The 13731-nt window shown below is 42.5% G+C and overlaps 1 protein-coding gene and 1 pseudogene across 3 annotated transcripts in view; both read right to left on the reverse strand.

The window, feature by feature from the left end:
• Positions 1–13731, reverse strand: part of LOC126213477 (neprilysin-2-like) — a 614003-nt gene that overhangs the window by 466720 nt on the left and 133552 nt on the right. The window lies entirely within an intron of this gene.
• Positions 2073–2190, reverse strand: LOC126213990 (5S ribosomal RNA; annotated as a pseudogene).

Consider the following 13731-nt stretch of genomic DNA (forward strand, 5'->3'; position numbering starts at 1 on the left):
CAACAGAAGATCTGAACTTGCTTCGAGTGGCCGCCATATTCATTCCAAAAGTGTTGTGAAGTGGGCAGAGACAATACCGACTTGAAGTGTGCCTGGGTATATCGGATTAAAAATGACGCAGATTTTTTAACTAGGGTAATTACAGGAGACGATCGTGGGTATATGGGTGTGATCCTGTAACCAAAGTGCAGTCTTTGCAGTGGGAGACTTCAGGTTCAACAAGGCCAAAATAAGCACAGCAGATGGTCGAAGGTGAAGACAATGTTGGTTCAAATGGTTCAAATCGCTCTGAGCACTATGGGACATAAGAGCTGAGGTCATCAGTCGCCTAGTACTTAGAACTACTTCAACTAACTAACCTAAGGACATCACACACATCCATGCCCGAGGCAGGATTCGAACCTGGGGCCGTAGCGGTCGCGCGGTTCCAGACTGAAGCGCCTAGAACCGCTCGCCCACACCGGCTGGCTGCCGGTGCGGAAGAAAATGCCTGCGTTGTGGAAAGACAGGAATGGGGTGCTACACCATGACAATGCTCTGGCTCATCATGCCTTCTCCATAGTTGATTTTTGACCAAATTCAAAATTCCTGTGCTTCCACAACCGCCATATTCCCCTGATTTGGCCCCTGCGGACTTCTGTCTCTTTTCCTAAACTGAAATTTTGACTGAAAGGCGCTGCAGTCATGGACTGTGCGGCTGGTCCCGGCGGAGGTTCGAATACTCCCTCGGGCGTGTGTGTGTGTGTGTGTGTGTTTGTCCTTAGGATAATTTAGGTTAAGTAGTGTGTAAGCTTAGGGACTGATGACCTTAGCAGTTGTGTCCCATAAGATTCCACACACATCTGAACATCACTGAAAGGGACGCGATTTGACTCGATTGAAGACGTGCAGACAAATACGGAGAGCATCCTTAACACACTTCAGCAAAAAATTTCCAGGAATGTTTCCAAAAGCGGTAGTATGTAAGGACCAGCATTGAACGTTACAAGCACATTCTTAAAGCTTTACAATCACACCTCATATACACTCCGTTTTAAGGCCGCAAGTGGCCCATCGGAACCATCCGACCGCCGTGTCATCCTCACTGAGGATGCGGATAGGAGGGGCGTGTGGTCAGCACACCGCTCTCCCGGTCGTTGCGATGGTTTTCTTTGACTGGAGCCGCTACTGTTCGGTCGAGTAGCTCCTCAATTGGCATCACGAGGCTGACAAGGGGAGGCCGCCAATTGTGAAATTCAGATTCGATTCATACTGCGCATAATAAAAGCTCATGGCCAGAGGTGTAATGTGGCAAAGCACCAAGATGCACTTCTCAGCCGTTGTCGAGAAAATCGACAGTTAAAGGAAACCGTTGCGGTGAAATACTCTCTACGATGCATAACTTCCTATAGCGTCGTGGCGCAGCGGTAAGTGCTCGGGTTCGGAAGTTAAAGGTCGTCGGATCGAATCTCGCGCCATGCAATTTTTTTTTAGTATTTGTTTTTTGTAATTCAAATATATATATATATATATATATATATATATATATATATATATATCATGGGGTCTCTAATTCGAACGTTTGACTTACACTATGCGTATTCGTTTCGGAATATCGTTTCTACGTCTTCCGTTAACTACACGTGTAAACATTATGAAGACAATTAATAACATTTGTGAAATACAACTTTGTTTGCAGAAAACATAATCATGTTCGAAGTCGCCAGTTTTTCCACGACAAACAACTTCCAACAACTTATTAATGCATAATTGTTGCAACTGATTGCCGGGAATTTTACAAATAACAAATACTAAAAAAAAAGTTGCATGGCGCGAGATTCGATCCGGCGACCTTCGGATTACGAACCCGAGCGCTTACCGCTGCGCCACGACGCTGTAGGAAGTTACAAATCGTAGAGAGTATTTCACCTCAACGGTTTCTTTTAAGTGTCGCTTTCTCGACAACGGCTGAGAAGTGCATCTTGGTGCTTTGCCACATTACACCTCTGGCTATGGGCTTTTATTATGCGCGATATGAATGGAATCTGAATTTCACAATTGGTGGCCTCCCCTTGTGAGTGCACCCCGAAAAATGGCAACAGCGCATGGCGGCCCGGATGGTCACCCATCCAAGTGCGGACCACGCCCGACAGCGCTTAACTTCGGTGATCTCACGGGAACCGGTGTATCCACTGCGGCAAGGCCGTTGCCCTACACCTCATATATGCTGAGGTGTTAAAAGGCATGGGGTACCTCGTAATACTGTATCCTCCTTTTGCCTGGTACAGGGCACCAACTCGACGTAGCATGGGCTCAACAAGTCGTTGGACGTCCCCTGCTGAAATATTGAGCCACGATGCCTCTACAGCCGTCCGTAATTGCGAAAGTGTTGCCGGTGCCGGATTTTGAGCTCGACCTGACCTCTCGATTACATCCCGTAAGTGCTCAGTGGGGTTGATGCCGGCCGATCTGGGTGAGCAAATCATTGGCTCGCATTGTCTAGAATGTCCTTCAAACCAGTCACAAACAGTTGCGGCCCAGTAACATGGTGCATCGTCAGCCATAAAAATTTGGTTCAAATGGCCCTGAGCACTATGGGACTCAACTGCTGAGGTCATTAGTCCCCTAGAACTTAGAACTAGTTAAACCTAACTAACCTAAGGACACCACACACATCCATGCCCGAGGCAGGATTCGAACCTGCGACCGTAGCGGTCTTGCGGTTCCTGACTGCAGCGCCTTTAACCGCACGGCCACTTCGGCCGGCGCCCATAAAAATTCCAACATTGTCTGGGAACGTGAACGTCATGAATGACTACAAATTGTCTCCAAGTGGCCAAACATAACCTTTGCATGGGGGCTTAATTAAAAAAATTCAATAAAATTTTTAAATTTTTGATTTAGTAGCTGTCTGTCCGATTACGCAGTATCGTAAACGGTTGGCCCTGACTAGTATTTGTACGCAATCTGACTGCACAGAACAACAACAAAGAATAAAATGAAAATTTCCGTTAATACAATTAATTAATTAAGTCCCCAGCAACTATAAAACCTACGAAGCCAACAAAGCACAAGTGTAGCTGTTCTGTGTGTGGAAGTGTGATTCAACGTACACACCTGGCACGGCTCTTCTTCAATAAGACAAGAAATTTTAAATATCATTTATACTGAAGTAATTAAAAAAAATAGAAATACTATAAATGCGCAAGAAAACCAGAATTACACTCTAATACAAGAACACAAGGCAGATGCTTTGTTGACTGAACCTGTAATGACGCATTATTTAAGACATTGAAATAATAAAAAGAAAAGGGAATTTTTTTACCTTCATATATATTGACGAAAAGCACTCTGATCATTACAATATCTCCATTAGAACAACATCTGCTGTCTAGCCCATCAAACAACTGCATAAAACATGGAACAAGCACTCACTACTACAACATCTCCACAACGACTCGCTACTACCACATCTCAACAAGCACTCTCCACCACGACCTCTCGACAAGCACTGCACTCCGCTACTTCTCAATAATCACTGCCAGTGGAGGCGGCGGAACAATACTCTCTAGCGCGATCTCTGGCGCTGTGGCTCAGTGTAGCCACCTTTCACCTTTTCCACTCGATGATTGCTTCATTCCATGTAAACATAGTCCACACGATTATGGCGCCAGCATCAGCTTGCACAGTGCTTTGTTGACGACTTGGGTCCATGGCTTCGTGTGGTCATCGTCACACTCTAACCGTACCATCGGCTCTTATCAACTGGTATCGGGACTCACGAGACCAGGTCATGTATTTCCTGTCGTCTAGGGTCCAACGGATACAGTCACGAGCCCAGGGACCCTATTCAATATCGTTCATACCGATCACTGCTGTAGGTTAGTCTTGGTAGTGACGTCATTTTCGGTTCTTTATCGAAATATCCTATTCAGTAAGCTTCTGAGACCTGTTACCGAACGGTCCTCCCGCCGATTTTTCGACAACTGTACCGAGAGGTTTTGGATTTCGGTATGGCCCTGTCGTTCGGTCAGCTATGGTTTGTTTACACCTATGATTTGTTACTTTAAACATATTGAGCGGTTTTAGCTTTGGATTTAGTGATTGTGTTACTAAACAATCACCAGATGACGTGCCCGGTCGGAAAGTGAGTTCATAATAGACTATTTTCCTTGGTTAGAAATATTGTTAGCTCAAGTTGTTACTGTGACTCATTACAACATCCAATAAAACATTTTCGGTCAATATTCTCTTAAAATACCTGTTATTTTATGCAATTAAGAGATTAAGGATCATTAAATATCAAGACATCGGCTGTAATAACGTATATTACATGGGTATTTGCTGAAATTACTGCTGTCTTTGCGTACTCTTTTCCGCAAATGGTTTACTTAGTAATTATCGAAACGCGTTTAAAATTTTTAAGTAACAATGCAAAGGAATTTTGTGGGGCCTGATAGAGGAAACCTTTCAAAAGTTTATCTACTTAACGGCTTATGCCCGCATCATTTGGCAACGAAGTCGGCCTGCGTCTCTCTAGCTGGGAATTACATAAAATTGAGGAGCGGAAGTACAGAAGCTGTGATGCCGAACTTGCCGGCACGATAGCTCAGCGTGTTCGGTCAGAAGGTTAGCTACCCTCTGTAACAAAAAAAAAAAAAAAAAAAAAAAAAAAAAAAAAAAAAAAAAAAAAAAAAAAATCAGAGTTAATCGATTAACGACGAACTTAAACAGGTGTCTTACGACGTCCGCCCCGACAAAATCGAACAAAATGAGACTAAAAAAAAAAAAAATGTTGGTAAGGCGACGAAGTGTCGTGCCAAAGGATATAGGTTCGTATACTGCTGGGTGCGAAATTTGTTTTTCCTCTCCGTATTTGTAACGCATACTGAGACTTCGTTAAGCATTTTTCTGAAATATTCGTTGTAATTTACACGTAAGAGCGCGATTTCTCCGATTTCGTGCCTTCTACAGTACACAACTGGCCACTAAAATTGCTACACCACGAAGATGACGTGCTACAGACGGGAAATTTAACCGACAGGAAGAAGATGCTGTGATACGCAAATGATTAGCTTTTTGGAGCATTCACACAAGGCTGGCGCCGGTGGCGACACCTACAACGTGCTGACACGAGGAAAGTATCCAACCGATTTCTCATACACAAACACCAGTTGACCGGCGTTGCCTGGTGAAACTTTGCTGTGATGCCTCGTGTAAGGAGGAGAAATGCGTACCATCACGTTTCCGGCTTTGATAAAGGTCGGATTGTAGGCTATCGCGATTGCGGTTTACCGTATCGCGACATTGCTGCTCGCGTTGGTCGAGATGCAATGACTGTTAGCAGAATACGGAATCGGTGGGTTCAGGAGGGTAATACGGAACGCCGTGCTGGATCCCAAGGGCCTCGTATCACTAGCAGTCGAGATGACAGGCATCTTATCCGCACGGCTGTAGCGGATCGTGCAGTCACGTCTCGATTCCTGAGTCAACAGATGGGGACGTTTGCAAGACAACAACCATCTGCACGAACAGTTCGACGACGTTTGCAGCAGCACGGACTATCAGTTCGGAGACCGTGGCTGTGGTTACCCTTGACGCTGCATCACAGACAGGAGCGCCTGCGATGGTGTACTCGACGGCGAACCTGGGTGCACGAATGGCAAAACGTCGCTTTTTCGGATGAATCCAGGTTCTGTTTACAGCATCACGATGGTCGCATCCGTGTTTGGCGACATCATGCTGAACGCACATTGGATGCGTGTATTCGTCATCGCCATACTGGCGTATCACTCGGCGTGACGGTATGGGGGTGCCTTTGGTTACACGTCTAGGTCACCTCTTGTTCACACTGACGGCACATTGAACAGTGGACGTTACATTTCAGATGTGTTACGACCCGTGGATCTACCCTCCATTCGATCCCTGCGAAATCCTACATTTCAGCAGGATAATTCGCGACCGCATGTTGCAGGTCCTGTACGGGCCTTTCTGGATACAGAAAATGTGTGGCTGCTGCACTGGCCAGCACATTCTCCAGATCTGTCACCAACTGAAAACGTCTGGTTAACGGTGGCCGAGCAACTGGCTCGCCACAATACGCCAGTCACTACTCTTGATGAACTGTGGTATCGTGTTGAAGCTGCATGGGCAGCTGTACCTGTACACGCCATCCGAGCTCTGACTCAATGCCAGGCGTATCAAGGCCGTTACTACGGCGAGAGGTGTGTACTGATTTCTCAGGATCTATGCACCGAAATTGCGTGAAAATGTAGTTCTAGTATAATATATTTGTCCAATGAATACCTGTCTATCATCTGCATTTCTTCTTGGTGTAGCAATTTTAATGGCCAGTAGTGTCATTAATAATGGACGGAACAAGGTAGACATCAAAAGCAGTCTAGCAATGGCTAAGAGAGCATTCCTGGACAAGATAAGTGTACTATTGTCAAACACAGGCCTTAATTTGAGGAAGAAATAGCTGAGAATGTACGTTTCAGGTGCAGCAATGTATGGTAGTGAGAAATGGACAGTGGGAAAACAGGAAAAGAAGAGATTCGAAACATTTGAGAGGCGCTGCAGAAGAATATTGAAAATTAGATGTATTGTTAAGCTGAGGAATGAGGAGGTTCAGCGCGGAATCGGAAAGGATTATATGGAAAACACTGAAAAGAAGAAGGGACAATTTGGTAGGACGTATGTTAAGACGTGAGGGAATGACTTCCATTGTTCTAGACGGAGCTGTAGAGGGCAAAAACTGTAGATGAAGACAGAGATTGGAATACATCCAGCAAATAATTGAGGACGTAGGTTGCAAGTGCTACTCTGAGATGGAGAGGTTGGCATAGGAAAGAAATTCGTGTCGGGCCGCATCAAACCAGTCAGTAGACTGATGACTCGAAAAACAAAACAAAAAAGCAAAGGCTAGTTAGTGCGTCACTGCAGTGGGCAGCAATACACCGCCGTGACGTCACCGATACGTGGCTCAAGTCTGAAGTGCTTTTAGCAGTGTTTCCGTCCGAGGAAAAGTTCGCCACATTTCTTAGCGAATCCTAATGTACGCTGGTGGCCTTTCTTGGTAGCATTTCGCGTAATGCTTGCAACGCCCCGCTATACAGAAATGTTCGCACTGTTCTTTGAAATGACGTTCAGAAAGAAAATTCCTCCACATAGTCTTTGGTCATTACGGATTTCCTTCTAAAGTGCGTCAGCCACGCAGAAATTGCTTAAATTACAGATCATCCAGAAAGAACAGCGGTGATCTACATCTACATCTACATCTACATGGATACTCTGCAAATCACACTTAAGTGCCTGGCAGAGGGTTCATCGAACCACGTTCACAATTCTCTATTATTCGAAGCTCGTATAGCGCGCGGGAAGAATGAACACCTGTATCTTTCCGTACGAGCTCTGATTTCCCTTATTTTATCTTGGTGATCGTTCCTCCCTTTGTAGGTCGGTGTCAACAAAATATTTTCGAATTCGGAGGAGAAAGTTGGTGATTGGAATTTCGTGACACGTTTGAAAAACGACTTTCTTTTAACGATGTCAAACCCAAATACTGTATCATTTCTGTGACACTCTCTCCCATATTTCGCGATAATACAAAACGTGCTGCCTTTCTTTTAACTTTTTCGATGTACTCTGTCAGTGCTATCTGGTAAGGATCCCACACCGCGCAGCAGTATTCTAAAAGAGGACGGACAAGCGTAGTGTAGGCAGTCTCCTTAGTAGGTCTGTTACATTTTCTACGTGTCCTGTCAATAAAACGCAGTCTTTCGTTAGCCTTCTCGACAACATTTTCTGTGTGTTACTTCCAATTTAAATTCTTCGTAATTGTAATTCCTAGGTATTTAGTTGAATTTACGTGTAACCGAAGTTTAAAGCGTTCTTTTTAGCACTCATGTGGATGACCTCACACTTTTCGTTATTTAAAGTCAACTTCCACTTTTCGCCCCATTTCGATATTTCTTCTAAATTGTTTTGCAGTTTGTTTTGACCTTCTGATGACTTTATTAGTCGATAAACGACAGCGTCATCTGCAAACAACCGAAGACGGCTGCTCTGATTGTCTCCCAAATCGTTTATATAGATAAGGGACAGCAAAGGACCTATAACACTACCTTGGGAAACGCCAGAAATCACTTGTGTTTTACTCGATGTCTTTCCATCAATTACAACGAACTGTGACCTCTCTGACAGGAAATCACAAATCCAATGACATAACTGAGACGAGATTCCATAAGCACGCAATTTCACTACGAGCCGCTTGTGTGGTATAGTGTCAAAAGCCTTCCGGAAATCCAGAAATACGGAATCGATCTGAAATCCCTTGTGATAAGTTGCTAGATGGGAAGGCTTGCTTTTGTGGAACCTCGCAGCTACGTACTCCGCAAGGCACTGCACAGTGAGCGTTAGAGGGTGCATCTTACGTATATGATCGATTTTCTGTCCTGTTGTGTTCAGAAAATGTCTGTAACCTCGGTAATTTCATTTCTCGTGCTCCCCTCCCTGAAAAACACCGCGAAAGATTTATGTAAACTGGTCACAAATTACACTACTGGCCATTAAAATGGCTACACCAAGAAGAAATGCAGATGATAAACGGGTATTCATTGGACAAATATATTACACTACAACTGACATGCGATTACATTTTCACGCGAGACCACAGTCAAGAGTAGTGACTGGCGTGTTGTGACGAGCCAGTTGCTCGGCCACCATTGACCAGACGTTTTCAGTTGGTGAGAGACCTGGAGAATGTGCTGGCCAGGACAGCAGTCGAACATTTTCTGTATCCAGAAATGCCCGTACAGGACCTGAAATACGCGGTCGTGCATTATCCTGCTGAAATGTAGGGTTTCGCAGGGATCGAATGAAGGGCAGAGCCACGGGTGGTAACACATCTGAAATGTAACGTCCACTGTTCAAAGTGCCGTCAATGCGAACAAGAGGTGACCGAGACGTGTAACCAATGGCTCCCCATACCATCACGCCGGATGATACGCCAGTATGGCGATCACGAATACACGCTTCCAATGTGCGTTCACCGCGATGTCGCCAGACACAGATGCTACTATCGTGATGCTGTAAACAGAACCTGGGTTCATCCGAAAAAATGACGTTTTGCCATTCGTGCACCCAGGTTCGTCGTCGAGTATACCATCGCAGGCGCTCCTGTCTGTGATGCAGCGTCAAGGGTAACCGCAGCCACGGTCTCCGAGCTGATAGTCCGTGCTGCTGCAAACGTCGTCGAACTGTTCGTGCAGATGGTTGTTGTCTTGCAAACGTCCCCATCTGTTGACTCATGGATCGAGACGTGGCTGCACGATCCGTTACAGCCGTGCGGTTAAGATGCCTGTCATCTCGACTGCTAGTGATACGAGTCCGTTGGGATCCAGCACGGTCTTCCGCCAACAGTCATTGGATCTCGACCAACGCGAAGAGCAATGTCGCGATACGATAAACCGCAATCACTATTGGCTACTATCCGACAATTATCAAAATAGGATAGGTGATGGTACGCATTTCTCCTCCTTACACGAGGCATCACAACAACGTTTCACCAGGCAACGCCGGTCAACTGGTGTTTGTGTATGAGAAATCGGTCGGAAATTTTCTTCATGTCAGCACGTTGTAGGTGTCTCCACCGGCGCCAACCTTGTATGAATGCTCTGAAAAGCTAATCATTTGCATATCACAGCATCTTCATGTCGATGAAATTTCGCATTTGTAGCACGTCATCTTCGTGGTGTAGCAATTTTAATGGCCAGAAGTGTAATATTCGTACACGTATGGATGGAAGGTGCGAAACTGTAAACATTGGCAACCAATGGTTGAAGTGTGAAGCTGGAGTGCGGATTATCCGCCCACCTGCCAGGGATAGCAAACAGGAACGTGTCTTTTATTTATTTATTAATTTTCGAGTCCTCAGGCTTCTGACAGATTTGATGCGCACCACCACGAATTCCTATGCTGTGCCAACCTCTTAATCTCAGAGCAGCACTTCCAACCTACGTCCTCAATTTTTTGTTGGATGTATTCCAATCTCTGTCTTCCTCTACAATTTTTGCCCTGTACAGCTCCCTATAGTACCATGGAAGTCATTCCTTCACGACTTAACAGGTGACATATCACGCTGGCCCTTCTCCTTGTCTGCGTTTTCCACATAATCCTTTTCTCTCCAAGTCGGCACAGATCCTCCTCATTGCTTACCTTATCAGTCCACCTAATTTTCAACTTTCTACTGCAGCACCACATCTCACATGCTTCGATCCTCTTCTGTTCCAGTTTTTCCGCAGTCCATGTCTCACTACCATACAATGTTGTGCTCCAGATGTGTATTATCAGAAATTTCTTCCTCAAATTAAGGCCTGTGTTTGATACTAGTAGATTTCTATTGGCCAGGAATGACCTTTTCGCCATTGCTTGTCCGCTTTTGATGTAGTCCTTTGTAACCTCCCCACAGAAATTTTTTAAAAAAACTAGACTATATTTATTAGTAATGGAGCCACAGCTAAGTGTGACCTTCCCACAGAAATTTTAAAAGGACAATACTTAATAGAAATGGAGCCAAATGTAACCTTCCCGCAAAATATTAATGACAAAGACAATTAAACAAAATTTAGCAATCTGACTCAAGTATAACATCCCATAAAGTAATGAAAGATAATCCCATGACAATGAAAGTACACTGTTAATCAAAACTCAATTAAACCGAAAAGTCGGTGTTTGCCCTGTGCGAATTCAGAATAAATTTCTTACCTTATTAAAACTGCATGTCAAAATTCTGCTCTTATTCTGCGGCACAACTTGCAATAGATGTATCGCCATAACTAAATTTTTTGAAGTTAACTGAAATTTTTTGTTTAAGGAAATGCAAGGGAATCAAATGATACTTTTGTTAAAAAATTGCTTTCAAAAAATCAAAATTATTATTGGGGGCGATTTTTGAAAATTAAATTACAATGAGTGTTCGTTACATTATCTGATGAGCGCAAAGCTGTATGATTATTTATTTAAATAAATTATACCTCGTCCTGAATCTCGACCATTGCGATGCCGACGCCCGCCGACTGCTCTCCGCTACTGCTAGCAACCGACTCCAAGCACTACTGAGGACTGACTACTGCAGACTGACTGACTGCTCGCTACTGCGAGTCGAGCGCAACTGCTCTGGTCAGAGATTCTACAATGTCTCAGCATCGCTGCCGCACAACATACGTGTTTCATAACCCTCCACTGGGGGGGCAAAAATTTGGCAGCGATGGTGAGTCATTTGGACTTGCCATCGTAACAAATTTTTCCTTTAATTAACAAAATATTTAGATGTATCACATGAATTAAATGTTGTGCGCATGCACCGATTACAAAACATTACAGACAAGACAAAATATAAGTACAAAACAAATCAGGAAAAATGTATATACAAATTATTTGACAGATAACAAAGTGTACACACACTGAAAAATTCTTTAGCAGTTTCATAACAGGCAAAAAAAAATCATGTTGACAAGTGTCATGAGTGCACATGCACTGCAGTGGAGAACATATCAGTAAAAAAAAAAAAAAAAAAAAAAAATGTATATACAATGAGTAACAAGTGACATAAATCATAAAAGGTATACAGAATGAACACGAATCATATCGTAAATTGGGAAGAGTGCAGAGGCACTGGAGTTCAGTTGAAAACATATTCACATAAGTGCACATGCACTGAAAAGCTTTTGAACATTTTCATAACAAATAAACACAAGGATAAATAATCATCAAATCACAAAAAGTATATGCAATAGAGATGACAAGAGTGCACACATACTGCACTTCAAAACAAATCGAAAATGTCTTTAGTATTTTGACAACAAATGGCAAAAATCATGTCGACAAGTGACACAAGTGTACTCGCACTGGAGTTCAACAAATCGAGAAAAAATGTATAGGCCATGAACATAAATGGTGTTAGTAAAAAAATGATTTTCACTATTAGGATAGGAAAGGAAGGATTGCACCATGGTTGTAGCACTTTAGTTTGCACATAGCTGCACTGAAAGTCCATATCTTTCCACAGAATCACAACTAAGTGATACAATCTGCAGTTCCGTTCCCAGAAGTATTTATCAGCTTATCAAGACAGTGAAACGTCGTAGTAGTATTCCATACTATCATTTGGCAGTATACCAGGTACACCAAACAGTGGGACCAGAATAACGTCTTCATCGCTTACGGTGGTGGACAGCATGTCGTGTCAACACCACGCTCTTAAGAGGCGGCACACAGTGCTCCATAACAAAGTCTTGATTAGTGATTACATAAGTAGTTTCTTCGCCTACAGTGGTGGACAGCATGTCGTGTCAACACCACGCTTTTAAGAGGCGGCACACCAACGTAGAATTAGTGCAAAAACCAAATATAGTGCTCCATGATAATGAGGATGGACAAGACAAATGGATGTTACAATAATTTCAGGTAGTTAGGTCAGAAGGTGAAGGACATTAACTAACACACAAGTCTTGATTAGTGATTACATAAGTAGTTTGCGGTATCCATACTCTAGTCATTGAACATTTCTGTACCATGAATGTAGTATTACAGAAAAATGTTCATTAATTAATTTAAAGACAAGAGTGGTAATCAATCGCCATCAAGTATTGAGTATTACAAAACATTTTTCCTCATTCAAATGACATATTTACAAGTAACTATTAACACTCAGTGGCCTAGCAACTTTCGATTAGTACAAAATATTTATCATCATTCAGTATTAATATGGGAAGTCATCATTGAAAACACTAACAAAACGTTAAGTTACATTAATTATTGGCACTCAGTGGCCAGCAAGTATTGAATATTATAAAACATTATTCATCATTCAGTATTCTTCATATCATTAAGAAATCATTATTAAAAATCAGTTAATTACAGTCATAGCCTTAATAATCATGGGCATAATAAGTAATTAATTATGGGCACTCAGTGGCCAGCAAGTATTGAATAGTATAAAACATTATTCATCATTCAGTATTATTCATATCATTAAGAAATCATTATTAGAAAAATCAGTTAATTACAGTCATAGCATTAATAAGCATGGGCATTATAAGTTACATTAATTATGGGCACTCAGTGGCCAGCAAGTATTGAATAGTACAAAACATTAGTAGCATTAATAAGCATGGGCATAATAAGTACTCTCATTACAATAGATAGTGGCAATTATGTTTTGGTATCATTAAGAAGTCATTATTCAAGTGACATACTATTCAGAGCTGATCAGTGTTATTCAGAATTATCTTAAACTAGTGACATTATCTGGGACTGTTAATACATTTTGTTTTTTCTGCTAGCAATGCATTGCTTTGGGTAATTATAAGGGAAAGCAAGAAGAAATAAGAGAAAAAATTGCTTCTAGGTTGTTCCTATAAATGAAAAGATTGTGTAACGTCATTCGTCATGAGTCAGCTGTAGCAAGGTTATCACATTTATAAATGATAGACACAAGTGGGTAAGAAAAATGCAAGTACTAGAACAGGTATAATAAGTAACAAGTTTAGTAAGTATCATAAAAAGCTTCTCCTGAAAGAAAAATACAAAATGGATTATTGAACTGAAAGAAGAAACGCAGACTATGCTGAAAAGTAGTGAACTTCGAATTAACAGGTAGTGAAATGTGTATAAAAAATGTGTTCCATAGCTGTCCTTTCCAAAACCTTCAGTCATCCTACTACGCAATATAACACCTGCTGTCAAAGT

Source organism: Schistocerca nitens, chromosome 11 (assembly GCF_023898315.1).
Source record: "Schistocerca nitens isolate TAMUIC-IGC-003100 chromosome 11, iqSchNite1.1, whole genome shotgun sequence".
Lineage (NCBI taxonomy): Eukaryota > Metazoa > Arthropoda > Insecta > Orthoptera > Acrididae > Schistocerca > Schistocerca nitens.